Source organism: Myotis myotis, unplaced genomic scaffold (assembly GCF_014108235.1).
Source record: "Myotis myotis isolate mMyoMyo1 unplaced genomic scaffold, mMyoMyo1.p scaffold_m19_p_1, whole genome shotgun sequence".
In the NCBI taxonomy this organism is placed as follows: Eukaryota; Metazoa; Chordata; class Mammalia; order Chiroptera; family Vespertilionidae; genus Myotis; species Myotis myotis.
Window position 1 is genome coordinate 216,258,917 of NW_023416313.1, and position 13,868 is coordinate 216,272,784.

At 48.1% G+C, this 13,868-nt stretch overlaps 1 pseudogene; it reads right to left on the minus strand.

Moving 5' to 3' along the window:
* Window positions 1-12,602: 12,602 nt before the first annotated feature.
* Window positions 12,603-13,454, minus strand: LOC118659283 (annotated as a pseudogene).
* Between the last annotated feature and the right edge of the window lie 414 nt (window positions 13,455-13,868).

Genomic DNA, 13,868 nt, shown 5'->3' on the forward strand with positions numbered 1-13,868 from the left:
GATCCTACATCATATTTAGTTGTCATGGCTCCTTAGACTCTTCCACTGTGCGCTGGCTGAGAGGTTTGCCTTTGATGGGAGGAGGCCCCAAGGCCTTCACCAAGGAAGGAGAGAGAGAGGAGGGGCTGGAGGCAGGCATGAATCAGCTTGTAGACAAGAATATCTTGACCATCTCATACCGGTATCCCTGACATTTAGAATAGGCGCTAGCCCAAAGAGGGCTTTCAGTAAATGTTTGTTGAATAAATGAATGAATGAGAGAGTTGGAAACCTACATTTGAAGAGTAGGTGTAAAAAGGGGAGCCAATTTAGGGTGTAATCTCAGTAAAGCAGGAATGAGTCCTATGAGCTGATCCTATCTGTAGATAGTTAAAAACACTCAGATGTGCACACGTGTAGCAGAGAGTTTATTTCAGGGACGCAAGTCCTGTGCTGAGAGATGGGAGGAGATGGGTTTGGGAACAGTTTGGAACAGTCACTGAGGAAAATAAATGCACGTAGTGAGCCAGCTTGGAGAATTGCTGACTAGCACTGGGGGCCCAGGTGGAGTTAGAAAGCCTGAACCAGGAGAGTGAAAAGTCTTCCTCTTGCAACTTACATTCCCCCTCAGGGTTGGAGACAAGCAGTTGGGCAGCACCCTCCTTGCAGTGAGTGACCTGGGGCCCAAGCTGGGTGAGCAGGCAGTGAAGCCAAGAAAAAACTGCTAGCCTGCGAGAACAGGCTGGCGTCCAGGAGCCAGAGGAGCTTATTAACATAAATGAGTGGAACAGCAGTTGGCAGCCCGGGCTGCGCACTGGAGTCACCTGGGATACTGTAAAACAAAAACAAAACTCCCACCCTGGAAAGGGACTTAATTGGTCTGGGGCGGGGCCTGGACTTGGGGATTTTTTTTTTAGTTCCCCACGTGATTATAATGTGGAACCAGTTTTGTTACAACTCTCATGTACAACCAGTAGAGGAGAGGATGGGAAGTAGGAGCAAACTGGAGTTTTGAAACAACAGCAGCTTTGCAGAGGTAATGATGATGCAGGATCGGGTAGGAAGAGAAAATATAAATTGGGGGCTAAACACACCAAGTAAAATGAGTGGGAGCTTAACTGATCAGATGGTGATATGCAAGCATGGCTTGGAGTCAAAGGAGGAAGAGTTTTTAAAGGGGCAAGAAATGGACAGTGGTCCGATGTAGTTGCTGGAATTGAGGAAAACCTCACTCGTCCCCCCTGCCCTGAGAGATGGGCCGCTCTGTCCGTGAAATGCACAGAGAAAGTCAGGTTTCTGCTGAGGCCGGGAAGAGTAATAGAGAAAAAAGCTTGAAAATATGTTTGTTCCCTTTAGAAACTGCCTTTTGCCAGACCTGCTGGTACCTGGTACCAGAATAGGGCCCCCCGCTCACCCCTTTATCTTGGGGGCCTGTGTCTATGGCACCGTGCCCTGTGGCTGCATGGATCCTTGGCAGGGAGGGGAGGGCTGAAGCAAAGCGGGGGAGGGCCTCGTCGGTGTGAGCCTTTAGGGCAGCTGTGGGCAAACTACGGCCCGGGCCGGATCCGGCCCGTTTGAAATGAATAAAACTAAAAAAAAAAAAAAGACCGTACCCTTTTATGTAATGATGTTTACTTTGAATTTATATTAGTTTACACAAACACTCCATCCATGCTTTTGTTCCGGCCCTCCGGTCCAGTTTAAGAACCCATTGTGGCCCTCGAGTCAAAAAGTTTGCCCACCCCTGCCTCGTCGGTGTGAGCCTTTAGGACTTAATGAACTCATTGGTCATGCAACATGAGCTAGAAGCTCCTCGCTTTTGGAGTTAGAAGAATTAAGGAACGTCAGAGACTCGCCGCGTCACACCTCCTCCCTGCCCCCCTTTAACTGGCTCAGATGTATAGTCAGATAAGAAAGAACTCGCAAAAAGTCAAAAACAACATTATCAACATCTTGATCCTGTTTTTGACCTTGCGAGGCCCTTCCCCGTGCGATATAGATCCAGGAAGGTTAAGAACATGCTGCAGGCTTCGGAGACCAGCCGTTAGGGAGTGTGAAGCTCATGTTCTTGGAAGACATCCATCCACTGTTGAAGTTAACATATTGCCGCTCTTCCCAAAAAGGATGTTGGGAAGGCACACACACACACACACCTTGAATTCACAAACAGGAAGAAAATTCTGTGGTGGGGAGGGGGGCAGCAGCATTTAGGCATTTTCTCACCCCTTACCCCCCCCCCCCCCCCACCCCCCCCCCCCTTTTCCCTTATTCCAGAGAATACCTACAAAACGTAGCAACCCTCTGAATGGGGCGGAGTCAGAGCACTGAGCTGTGTGGGAAGATCCAGTCTAGGATCTGGCCAGGTGGACCTGGGAGAGACTATAGAGGCATGCATATCACAAATAGGTTCAGATAAAGATAGTAGAGACATTTTTATTCCCTGCCTCCCCACCCCTCCACCCCAAAATCTTCCGGAAGCAACGAAAAACAAAACGAAGCAGAAACACAGAAAAAGTCCCATTTTTAATGAAACAAGGAAACTCACAAAACCTCAGACCACAAACATGAAGTATGCCTGCTAAATACTGTAAAGTCTGTACTGAAATTGGTGAAAAGCTGAGAGCTAACATGCACTGCCTCTAGTCTTGAGCAGAAAACATATTTCCTTGGAAGTTAGTGTCACCGTCCCTTGGATTGATCCGTGGATTGTAGCGGGGTTTCCCAAAGGCGAGGAGGACAGGGGAGAAGTTTAGGTGTTACACAGACAGTTGCTGAAACTGTAGCATAATGAAAAAGTGATTCATTCTGGGTTCTCTTTCATTTGTGACTACATCAAGGAGAAAGTCTTGGTTTGGTGCCAGTGGTCTCTAACTTACCTCTGATGTGCACTTATCTCTCTTTATAACCAGGAAAATACAGACCTCAGACTCAGCTTCCAGCAGACAACTGTATCTAGCTAGAACCTAGGATCATTGTTTTGTTTTCATTGCATTGATTTTAGTAGTTACTTCCTATTTATACCAAGTGATTCTGGCTTTTCCTTTTTATTTATTTTTATTTTTTTAATATATTTTATTGATTTTTTACAGAGAGGAAGGGAGAGGGATAGAGAATTAGAAACATTGATGAGAGAGAAACATCAATCAGCTGCCTCCTGCACACTCCCTACTGGGGATGTGCCTACAACCAAGCAAGGTACATGCCCTTGACCGGAATCGAACCTGGGACCCTTGAGTCCGCAGGCTGACGCTCCATCCACTGAGCCAAACCAGTTAGGGCTTGGCTTTTCCTTTTTAAATAAGTAAGCATTGGGAATTGATTCAAAGAAGAATCCTATCTAATAAAAGAGAAACATGGTAATTGGCATACGACCGCTACCCTTCCCATTGGCTAATCAGGGCAATATGCAAATTAACTGCCAGCCAAGATGGCAGCCGGCAGCCGGCAGCTTGAAACTAACATGAGGCTTGCTTGCTTCAGTGACAGAGGACTCCAACGTTCCCTGCCTGCCGCTGCAGTCCTCTGAGCTGCAACTCTAAGCAACAATGTAACAAATATAGAAGCTAAACAAAACCCCAGAAACCAGCTTTATTCCATCGGGCTTCAGCCAGCAGGATCACAACATTGTAAACAAAGGCCAGAAACCTGCTTTCAACAGCGGAGGCCTCAGAGCTGGAGCCTCAAAGCTAAAGCTGGCCCAGAATTTAAAAAAATGAAACAGAAAAAAAGGAGCGGTTGGGAGCTTCCGTCACCTGCCAGCCTGAAAACAGCCCTCAGCCCCTCACCCAGACTGGCCAGGCACCCCAGTGGGGACCCCCACCCTGAAGGGTGTGTGACCAGCTGTAAACAGCCATCATCCCCTCACCCAGGCTGGCTAGGCACCCCCGTGGGGACTCTCACCCTGAAGGATGTGTGACCAGCTGCAAACAGCCATCATCCCCTCACCCAGGCTGGCCAGGCACCCCAGTGGGGACCCCCACCCTGATCCAGGACACCCTTCAGGGCAAACCAGCCGGCACCCACCCGTGCACCAGGCCTCTACCCTATATAGTAAAAGGGTAATATGCCTCCAAAAACCGGGATCAGCAGAGCCATGAGGCCTCCCGGCACTGGGATCAGCGTGACAGGGGGCAGCACCCAAACCCCCTGATCGCCCTGCGGCTCTGTGTGTGACAAGGGGTGGGGCCACAACCTCCCTATCGGCCCTGCTCTGTTCGTGACAGGGGAAGGCGCCCCAACCCCCTGATCAGCCCTGCTCTGTGCCTGATACGGGGGAGCTCCCCAACCCCCTGATCGCCCTGTGGCTTTGTGTGTGACAGGGTGTGGCGCCCCAACCCCCCCCCCCCCCACGGGCCCTGCTCTATGTGTGACAGGGTAGAGCCATAACCTCCCCATTGGCCCTGCCCTGAGTGTGACAGTGGCGGCGCCCCAACCCCATGATCTTCCCTGCTCTAAATGGTGATAGAGGGCGATGCCCCAACCGCCCCCCACGGGCCCTGCTCTGTGTGTGATGGGGTAGAGCCATAACCTCCTTATTGGCCCTGCCCTGAGTGTGACAGGGTGCGGCACCCCAACCCCGTGATCCGCCCTGCTCTGTGTGTGACAGGGGGCGGTGCCCCAACCCCCTGATCAGCCCTGCTCTGTGCGTGACAGGGGGAGCTCCCCAACCCCCTGATGGGCCCTGCTCTGTGTGTGACAGGGGGGAGCTCCCCAACCCTCTGATCGACCCTGCTCTGTGCGTGACAGGGTACAGAGCCCCAACCTCCTGATTGGCCCTGCTCTGTGCATGACAGGGGGTGGCGCCACAACCTCCCCATCAACCCTGCCTTGAGTATGACAGGGGGCGGTGCCCCAACCCCCCAATCAGCCCTACCCTGAGCGTGACTGAGGGTGGCATCGCAACCTCCCAATCCGCCCTGCTCTGTGCATGACAGGGGGCAGCGCCCCAACTCCCCAATCGGCCCTGCTCTGAGCCCGACCAGGGGCTGCACCTAGGGATTGGGCCTGCCCTCTGCCACCCGGGAGCAGGCCTAAGCCAGCAGGTCGTTATCTCCCAAGGGGTCCCAGACTGCGAGAGGGCACAGGCCAGGCTGTGGGACACCCCCCCCCTTTCCCCCGAGTGCACAAATTTTTGTGCACCGGGCCTCTAGTATTAATTATAATAGAGGTGATATGCAGAAGAGGTAAAATCGAAGAAGTGGTTCCCAAATGTAGAGTTACAAGATCCAAGGATCCTGCAGGAAAAAGTATTCTCGCAAAGAGCTAGGATGATAGCGGGGAAGGCCAACATCAAGGAGAAACCAGGCTGATGGTTAGTTATTTCTATTGACTATGGCCTGGCTTCCAAACCAAAGGCATCCACTGGAAATGAGTAGGTGAAAGGGTCAGAGAGGCAATTGCTAGGTTATAACCCAAAGAGTCTGGATGAGAGGGCCTCGCTGGGGGCCTCAGCAGCTTCCCGGGTGCCAGAACCTGAGCATCTCAGGGACAGTCTCATGGAAAGGAAATGAGCAGATTTGGAAACAATATAAAGCTGCCAAGTGCCTCGACGTCCTTCCTTCACCCCTCCCATGCTGTTCCTTAACAAAGAATTCTCCATCTCACCGGAGAAATTTTAAAATGATCTCTCTTTAAAAAAAAAAAAAATCTCTAAGAGTAGATTCAGGGGTACAAATAAGGAATGACAGCAACAAGAGAGGATAAAACGGAGAGGCAGAGCACAAGAAAGGAACGCTGCTAAGCCCCAAGTGGGATGAACACAAGGGAAAACATGTGGAACAATGCTAAGAACAAAGAAATGTTAACAATTACAAAAATGTGATCGTTGTGGAAAACAGACCAGGGAGATCCAAGATATGAAAAACGCCGTTCCTGAAGAAGCTGCCAGAACAGAGGGGACAATAGAAGAAAGTTAACTGGAAGGAAGACTTGAGTCAGCAGGTAGAAAGCACACTCGGTGTCAAGGTGAAATTTGCTCCTGAGTATCAATAATAAACTCTGCCAGATAAGAAAGTGACAAGGAAGCAAGGTCTACAAAAGTTAAGAGCAGGAAGGCGTGACTCACTAATTGTGTACCCAGTTGTCCCGTAAGTGTGAAGGCTCTTGGCAGTCATTGGCAAGCACAAAAAGAGCTCAGGGTTTGCACATTCTTGAAAAAAAATTCTTTATACTGAAATCCGGATAAATCCAAATCAAAAGGAGAATTGAGGAATTTTCTTTAAATTCTGAAGATGAGCTTTGAATTGTTTTAAATACAGAATTAAAACTAAACAACCGTGGGATTTATCGTTTCAGAACAACATGTAAATATCACAAACCCTTGCCCTGTAAAAGTAATTACATTCCCAACAAAAATTGAGAAGGGAGGGGGCAGGGCAGTAGGAGGACTTGTGAATTTACTCATCTTTAATGTCAGAGACACAATCACTCTAACTAATAAAATGTAGCTTTTTAATGCAAGCCTGATTCCAACTTCTCGACAGTATTTATATTATTTTTTTTTAAGGGGGTACTTTTTGTGGTAGAGAAACATTTAACTGAAGTTCGGCTTCTGTTTTACTTCAGTTACGTTTTCTATAAGAATTCATTTTAATCATTTTACTGAAAAGTAATTTGCAGAGTAAAACCCCACCGTTGTCCATTGAGCTTTCTACTCTGTTTCTATGCACAAGGACCTGTTGAGATGCTGTATTCCAAATGTTGGTAGCTGTTTCTGGGAAGTGAGGTTATGGTCATGTTTTAAAAAAAATTCCTCTGCATACTTTTCTGTTATTTTTATCATAAAACAGATACATAAAAATAGTAGTCATGTGCCTGAGGAATGTGGTAGAACAATAAAATGGCCTGCATGATCTTTCTTCCCAGGTGCTACTGCTGTGGTAATGTTATGTCACATGATAGAAAGGGTTTTACATGTAATTAAAGTCATTAATTAGTTGACTTTGAGATTGGGAGATGATCTGGGTAGGCCTAACCACATGAGCACTTTATTTTTTTAAAAAAAAATATTTTTATTGATTTCAGACAGGAAGGGAGAGGGAGAGAGAAATAGAAACCTCAATGATCAGAGAGAATCATCTATGGACTGCCTCCTGCACGCCCCCTGCTGGGGATCAAGCCTGCAACCCGACATGTGCCCTTGACCAGAATCCAACCCGGGACCATTCAGTCTGAAGGCCGGCGCTCTATCCACTGAGCCAAACCAGCCAGGGCAAAAATATATTTTTTAAAAAATAGGTTTTAAATGAATAAATAGACACGTTGGGCCCAGAAAGCTAGAGATGAAGGGGAGGAGGGGGCGGGTTGGGAAAGGGCAGGATAGAGGATAGGAAAGCAACACAGTGGAAGGGTGAGTAGATAAAAGTAGTGAAATGCCCCCTCCCCACCTCCACTTTCTCCCAGTCTGATTCCTCAGAAACAATCATTTTAACTCTAGATACTAGATATTCTGGTGTCATCTCTATATCTTTCAATAATATACTCCTATCGCTATTGATTGATTGGTTTTATACCTTATCTGTCTCCCTCCTATGTGATAAATGAGGATAAAGCTCATTTTCACCAGCATCCCCTCTGCACTTTCTACATTACAGTGGCATCACCTCAGGTTGCCGGTGCTACGTTGATACACCTTTACTTCTTTCCCATCCGCTAAGCAGCGTCTCTTGACTGCTCGCTTTCTAAGACGAATGCAGCAGCATCCCTAACCTCCCTTCCGCATCTGCCTCCAGCTGCTGCCGTATGCAATTTTGAGGCTCGGAATTTACATTCTTGTTTATATCTTCGTTAACTCTTCCGTAGACGGGTCCTTAAAAAAAATGGAAATCGCTGGAACGGGCCCTGGCACCCTCAACGCGGACGGGGGCGAGGGGCTGGGCGTCCAGAGCGAGGGTGTTCCATCTCATGGGCCCACAACACATCCAGACGCGTCTCAGTTTGCTCAGAAATATGAGGTGCTGAGGGGTGTTCCCGCGGTGGGGATTCCGTGTGCGCTGCGAGAAGATCATTGAAGCAGGAAAGCCCTGGCACAGAAACCGCTTCCCGTGTGCCCGGTGTGGGAAGAGTCTTGAATCAACAGCTCTGGCTCAGGAGGAAAGTGACATTTATTGGAAAGGATGCTCCACAAGGAACTTTGGGCCCCAGGGATTTGGCTGTGGCCAAGGAGCAGGAGACCTGGTTCTTGTTCAGGAAAGGTGTCAACCCAGAACCGAGACCCCACGCTGGGCACAGATCACCCACAGAGCCTGGGCACAGATCACCTGCCACCGCACTGCTGCGAAGCCTGCCGGCCCTTACAGACCGCGCTTGGCTAGGGTGGCTGCTGAGTAGGAAGACAGCGCTGTGTCCTTTTGCTTTATTCGTCAGCATTTTTCAAGAACCATTTCTTTTACATTTTAAGTAAACCTTCAGCTTGAAAGAAAAAAAAAGAACAGGAAGTCCCTTAAACAGCATTTACATTGTTGTGACTCTGAATGTACTGTTCTCTCAAGAGACAAAATGTTTATAAACGTTGTTCTTCCTTTAATGCTACAACTTGGATTTTCTATTTGCCTTTTATCTTGTTGCTTTTTTCTTTATCATAGCTCATCCCTTCCCCCTCTCCCCCAGTTTCTTCATCCCATCAGGTATTCTTCAGAGTTTTTAAGCCCCCTTCCCCCCCCCCAAAAAAAAAATTCCCTGAGACTCCCCATCCTCCTGCCATAGAGCTGACATGATGGGGTTTCCCTTTATGGCTTTTCTGGGTCAATTCCAAAGATCCAGGCCTTCCTACTTCTTCTTTTTTTTTTAAAAAAAATACTGATTTTAGAGAGAGAGAGAGGAAGGGAGAAAGAGACATTGATTTGTTGTTCCACGTATTTATGCATTCATTGGTTGTTTCGTGTGTGTGCCCTGACCAGGGATCGAACCTGAAACCTTGGCCTATTGGGACGATGCTCCAACCAGCTGAGCCACCTGGCCAAGGCCCCTAGTTCTTAAATGATGCCTTTGTTTTGCTGCTGCACATTTTCAAGAAATGGCATGTGAGAAGTCCATTTTCTAAGTCCTATTTGTCCCCAAGGTCTTTATTCTATACTCACACTCGGATGACGGTTGGGCTGAGTGTGACATTATAGGTTGAAAATCATTTTCCTACAGAATACATTACCCTATTGCCTTCTTCCATCCAGTCTTGCCAATGAGATGTCTGTTTAATTTTCATTATTATTTGCATTCCCTTATAGATGACTTTTTTTTAATTGGAAGTTTTTCAATTGCTTTCTTCATCTTTGATGTTCTAAAAAAATCAGATTATGTGACTAGATGAGTGTTTTTGTCAAACTCTGTGTTTACCACTCAATGGACCCTTTCTGTGTAGAGTTGTGTGGCCTTCAGTGCTGAATAACGCTGTTGTAGAATATTGGCAGATAATTCAAGTTTAACCCTGGCTCTAGGCCAGCTGCAGGGACCAAACATGGCCTATGGAAGAGAGAACCTGAAACAAGTCTGTGGAGGGAATAGAAAGTGAAAGCCATGGCAGGACCCGCCAGGCAATCACAGAAACCTGGGTTAAGGCCAACCAAGGGTTTTGTCTTCTTTGAGCCCCGACAACCTGGGAGGTGGGTCTGGTGATCATTTCCAACTTCTCTCAACATTTGGCCCCCTGCCTCTCTTACATCCTAAGCTATCTAGTTCCTCTCCCTTTTTTCTCTTTAGTCATTTTACTTAAAGAAATCTTCCTCCTTTTGGATGACAGAGCCAAGAGTTCATCTAAAGGACTCTCGTGCAGCCCGGCCCCCCATGGCTCAGTGGTTGAGCATCAACCTAGGAACCAGGAGGTCACGGTTTGATTTCCGGTCAGGGCATATGCCTGGGTTGTGGGCTCAATCCCCAGTGTGGGGCATACAGGAGGCAGCCAATCAATGCTTCTCTCTCATCATTAATGTTTCTATCTCTCTCTCCCTCTCCCTTCAAAAAAAAAAAAAAAAAAAAAAAAGGACACTCACACATACTATAGGTATTGAAGAGGGTGAGGAGGGCGGCTAAGATCAGGATTTCTGAGGAGTGGTCCCTGCATAGCTACTATGCTATGTTTGCATACTCTGGTGACAAAGGACAGCTTTTAGCCATAGGCCTGCCTGGAGGCTGGGATATGGACCAGAAACCATTTAACATCATTGAACCTGAACGTCTCCATCTATAAAACTGGGATCATAAAAATAGCTGTTTGTACTTCAGAGTATTGTTCCGAGAATCAGTGTGATAATGGGCAAGGTGGTGGTATGGTGACAGCAAACGAACCTTCGCCTCTGTTGGAGGAATGAAGGATGTGTTTGGATTGTACAAGGTGGGGACAGGGAATGACCCTCAGAAATACCCCAAGGTTACTCTGTGCTGAAATCCCCAGTCATTTCAGGGCTGATGTCATCCCACCTGAAGCACTGGTCTGCCGTTTATGTTATTTTGTTAAAAATCTATTTAAATAACCAGACACCTAAAACAACAAGATACATTGGAAAAGAAAGGGAGCTTGTCATCGGAAGTCCGTGAAATATGCCGACAGGACTCCTGTATCCACACGACAGCACTTCCAGAGGGGCTGGGTCCTCCTTAGCTTTCAGGAACTCCTCGAAGTGCTGGTCTCCTCCGTGAGAATCCCCTCACCCCTTACAGTCTTTTGGGAAACTGACTTAGCTGTGGCAACAAGGCCACACTGAGTTCCAATTCAACTCAACTATCAGAAGACCAGGAACGTCTACATTTCCTTTGGCTGGGAGATTACCTGCTACTCAGGCAGTGTCTGCTGTGTCATTCAGTTTCATGATTGTGTACATTTCACATGGAGTGGCACAAAGATGCATGTACAAATATGTTCACTGCAGCAATTTTTATAAAAGCAAATAATTGGAAAGTGACATTTGCTTAACAACAGGGGAGTGGTTAAATAAACCATAGGTTTTATGATAAGAACTGAGCAGCCATTAAAAGTATATTTGCACAGTGGTTCCCACTGGGGGCTGGTGACAACACAGGTGTGATTCTGCTGGACTAGACCAGGAAGCTCTACTTCTGCCCAGTCCAGGTCCACTGAGACCACACGGAAGCAAGACTTGAAATAAGGCAGCACAGCTGTGTTGTGCTGGTGAGCATCTGCCACCTCCCAACAGGTGAGGTCTGGAGCCGAAGAGGTGGGACCGTTCGCATCAGACAGACACATCTGGCAGCCTTCTAGAGGAAGCGGTTGCCACAGACCCTGCATAATCTGTGCACACTTGCACCTGGGAAAAACCCTAGAAGTCATCGGTGCATATGGAGTCTCTGCCTCCTCGAGCCATGTCATCCTGAGTGAGAAGAACCAGGTCACCAGAACTTGGAATGAAAGATCCAGGTAGAACTCAGCTGTATGCATCAAGGGAAGCAGAGTTCTGTATGCTTGTTCTAAGCTGTCATTAAACGCACAAGGAAGTTGCAATCGAGTCATTGCTCTGACTCTTGACCCTGGAAATGTAATGGGGGATGGGGGAGGTCTTACCTCAAATCCAAGTGAATGGGTTGGCTAAGCTCAGCAGAGGACTGTTTATGGAGGGGCTAAAAAGCCTTTGGGAGGGATATCCTAGGAGAAGAAGCATCTCAGCCAGGCACAGAGATTTCCTTGATAAAAATGTCATGGTCCTCAGAAAAGCAGGATGGTTCCCGCATTAGTCTCCTGGCTGGGCCTTTGAGCCTTCTCTTGGCTCAGGCCCCAGGGATCTCCTCTCTGAATTTTGTGGGTTGGGGGCTGACGTGGAAAGGATTATTTTACCAGAAATTCTCTTAAATATTGGGCCACAAGTAGTATTCCTCTGATGCTCCCCCCCCCCACGCTGCCCCCCCTCCCCACCCGCAACAATGAAGTAGAGACAGGACAAGGCAACCTCCCTCCCCCATCATCCAAGAGGACCGACTGAACTTCTCTGGTGTCATGGGTGGGTTTTGGCCCAGGGCATCAGTGACAACTGGACAATGGTGGTGTCCAGCAGGCATGGGCTTGTTTGGGTGGGAGCCCCAGAAGTCTTTGACTGGGACCAAGGGCACTGTAGGAGAAGGTGGGACAAGCATCAGGGAAACTGGTGGCTCCATCTTTGCCCATAGCAGGTTGAAGCTTGAAAACCAGGTTACATAGAGAGGGGGAAACTGAGGCACAGAGAGGTTAAATCACTTGCCCAAAGGCATAGAGCTTTGAAGTGATAGAACCCAGATCTTCTTGACTTCTCATTGTTCTATTGGACAATGAGGACTTTCAAGAAAAGACCAGAGAATGTCCAAGGAACGCCAGTAATCGAGTTGGATTTTTAAAAATATTCATCAGGGGAGCAGCAGTGATCAAAGCTGGCAAGGTATTTGGGACTGTATTGGGGAGGAGTTTGAGACTAATGGCAGAGCCCAGGTGTCAGCAAGCTATGGCCTCAGGCCAAATCTGCTCACTGTTTTGAGACCACAAGTTAAAGATTTTTACAGAAAAACAATCACAGTTGATCAGATGATAGGGAAAACTAACTGAGCTCCACTTAAGTGAAACTGTTCTATTTCCCATTGGAAGGAATTCCATTCTTCTCATTAGTAGACAGATATGACAAAATATTATATTCAGTTATGATTATTATATATTTTTTTTTGAGGAGAATTTTTATTACTTTTATGTACAGAAAACTCAACAGTGCACACTTAGCCCAGCTTAGTGGCCAGCTCCTTCGCCTTGGCCTTCTCCAGCTTGGCAATGTGAGCCACCGACTTTGGACCCAGGACGTTGCCTCCCCAATGGCGGCGGATCTCGTCGTATCTGTTGTTGTAGTTGGTCCGGATGGCCTCCACCAGCTTAGCCAGAGCTCCCTTGTCTTCCGAGTTAACCTGTGTGAAGGCGATGGTGGTGCAGGTCTTCCTGTGGACGAGGCGCCCCAGCCTGGCCTTCCCCTTGATGATGCAGTAGGGGACCCCCATCTTCCGGCACAGGGCGGGCAGGAAGACCACCAGCTCGATGGGGTCCACGTCGTGCGCTGTCACCACCAGCTGGGCCTTCGTGTTCTCCACCAGGGTGGTGATCGTGTTCACCCTGGAGGACAGGAGGCCTCTTGGTGGGAACATCCCCTTTGCCGGCAGCTTTTTTCTCAGCCCGGGCCAGCAGCCTCTGCTTCTTCTCCTGCTTGGTCCAGCTTCAGCAGCTGAGTGGCCGTCTGGCGGTCCAGGGCCTGGGTGAACTGGTTGATGGCAGGCGCTACTTTCAGCCGCTTGTAGAGAATAGCCCTTTGCCGCTGCAGCTGGATGTAGCGGGGCCACTTGACAAAGCGGGTGAGGTCCCTTTTGGGCTGGATGTCCTGTCCGATGCCAAAGTTCTTGGGCCGCTTCTCAAACAGGGGGTTGACCACCTTCTTGGCCTCCTGCTTCTTCACGACGGCAGGGGCCGGCGCCACCTTCTTCCCCTTGGCCTTCTTCCCCTTCGGCATCTTGGGTGACTGGAGGAGAGAGTGATTATTATATTTTTTTTATTTCATCAATAAAATTTGTGAAACTTTGTTTTCGCTCTTATTATGTGAGTATCTATATAATAGCCTTCATTTTGCCTTTTGGCCCTTTAGAGAAAAATTTTGTTACCCCTTGTCATAGTTAGCAATTGAAAAATGTCATGGAGTATAATTTTGTGCACTCTTGGCAACAAAAGTCTGGGCATGCATATCCTATCCTATATAATAAAGGCTAATATGCAAATCAACTGAACTGTGGAACGACCAGTTGCTATGACATGCACTGACCACTAGGGGTGGTCAATGCGCTCCCACAGGGGGAGTGCTGCTCAACCAGAAACCCTGAGCCAGGCTCACAGCTAGCGAGTGCAGCAGTGGTGGCGGGAGCCTCTCTTGCCTCCACAGCAGTGCTAA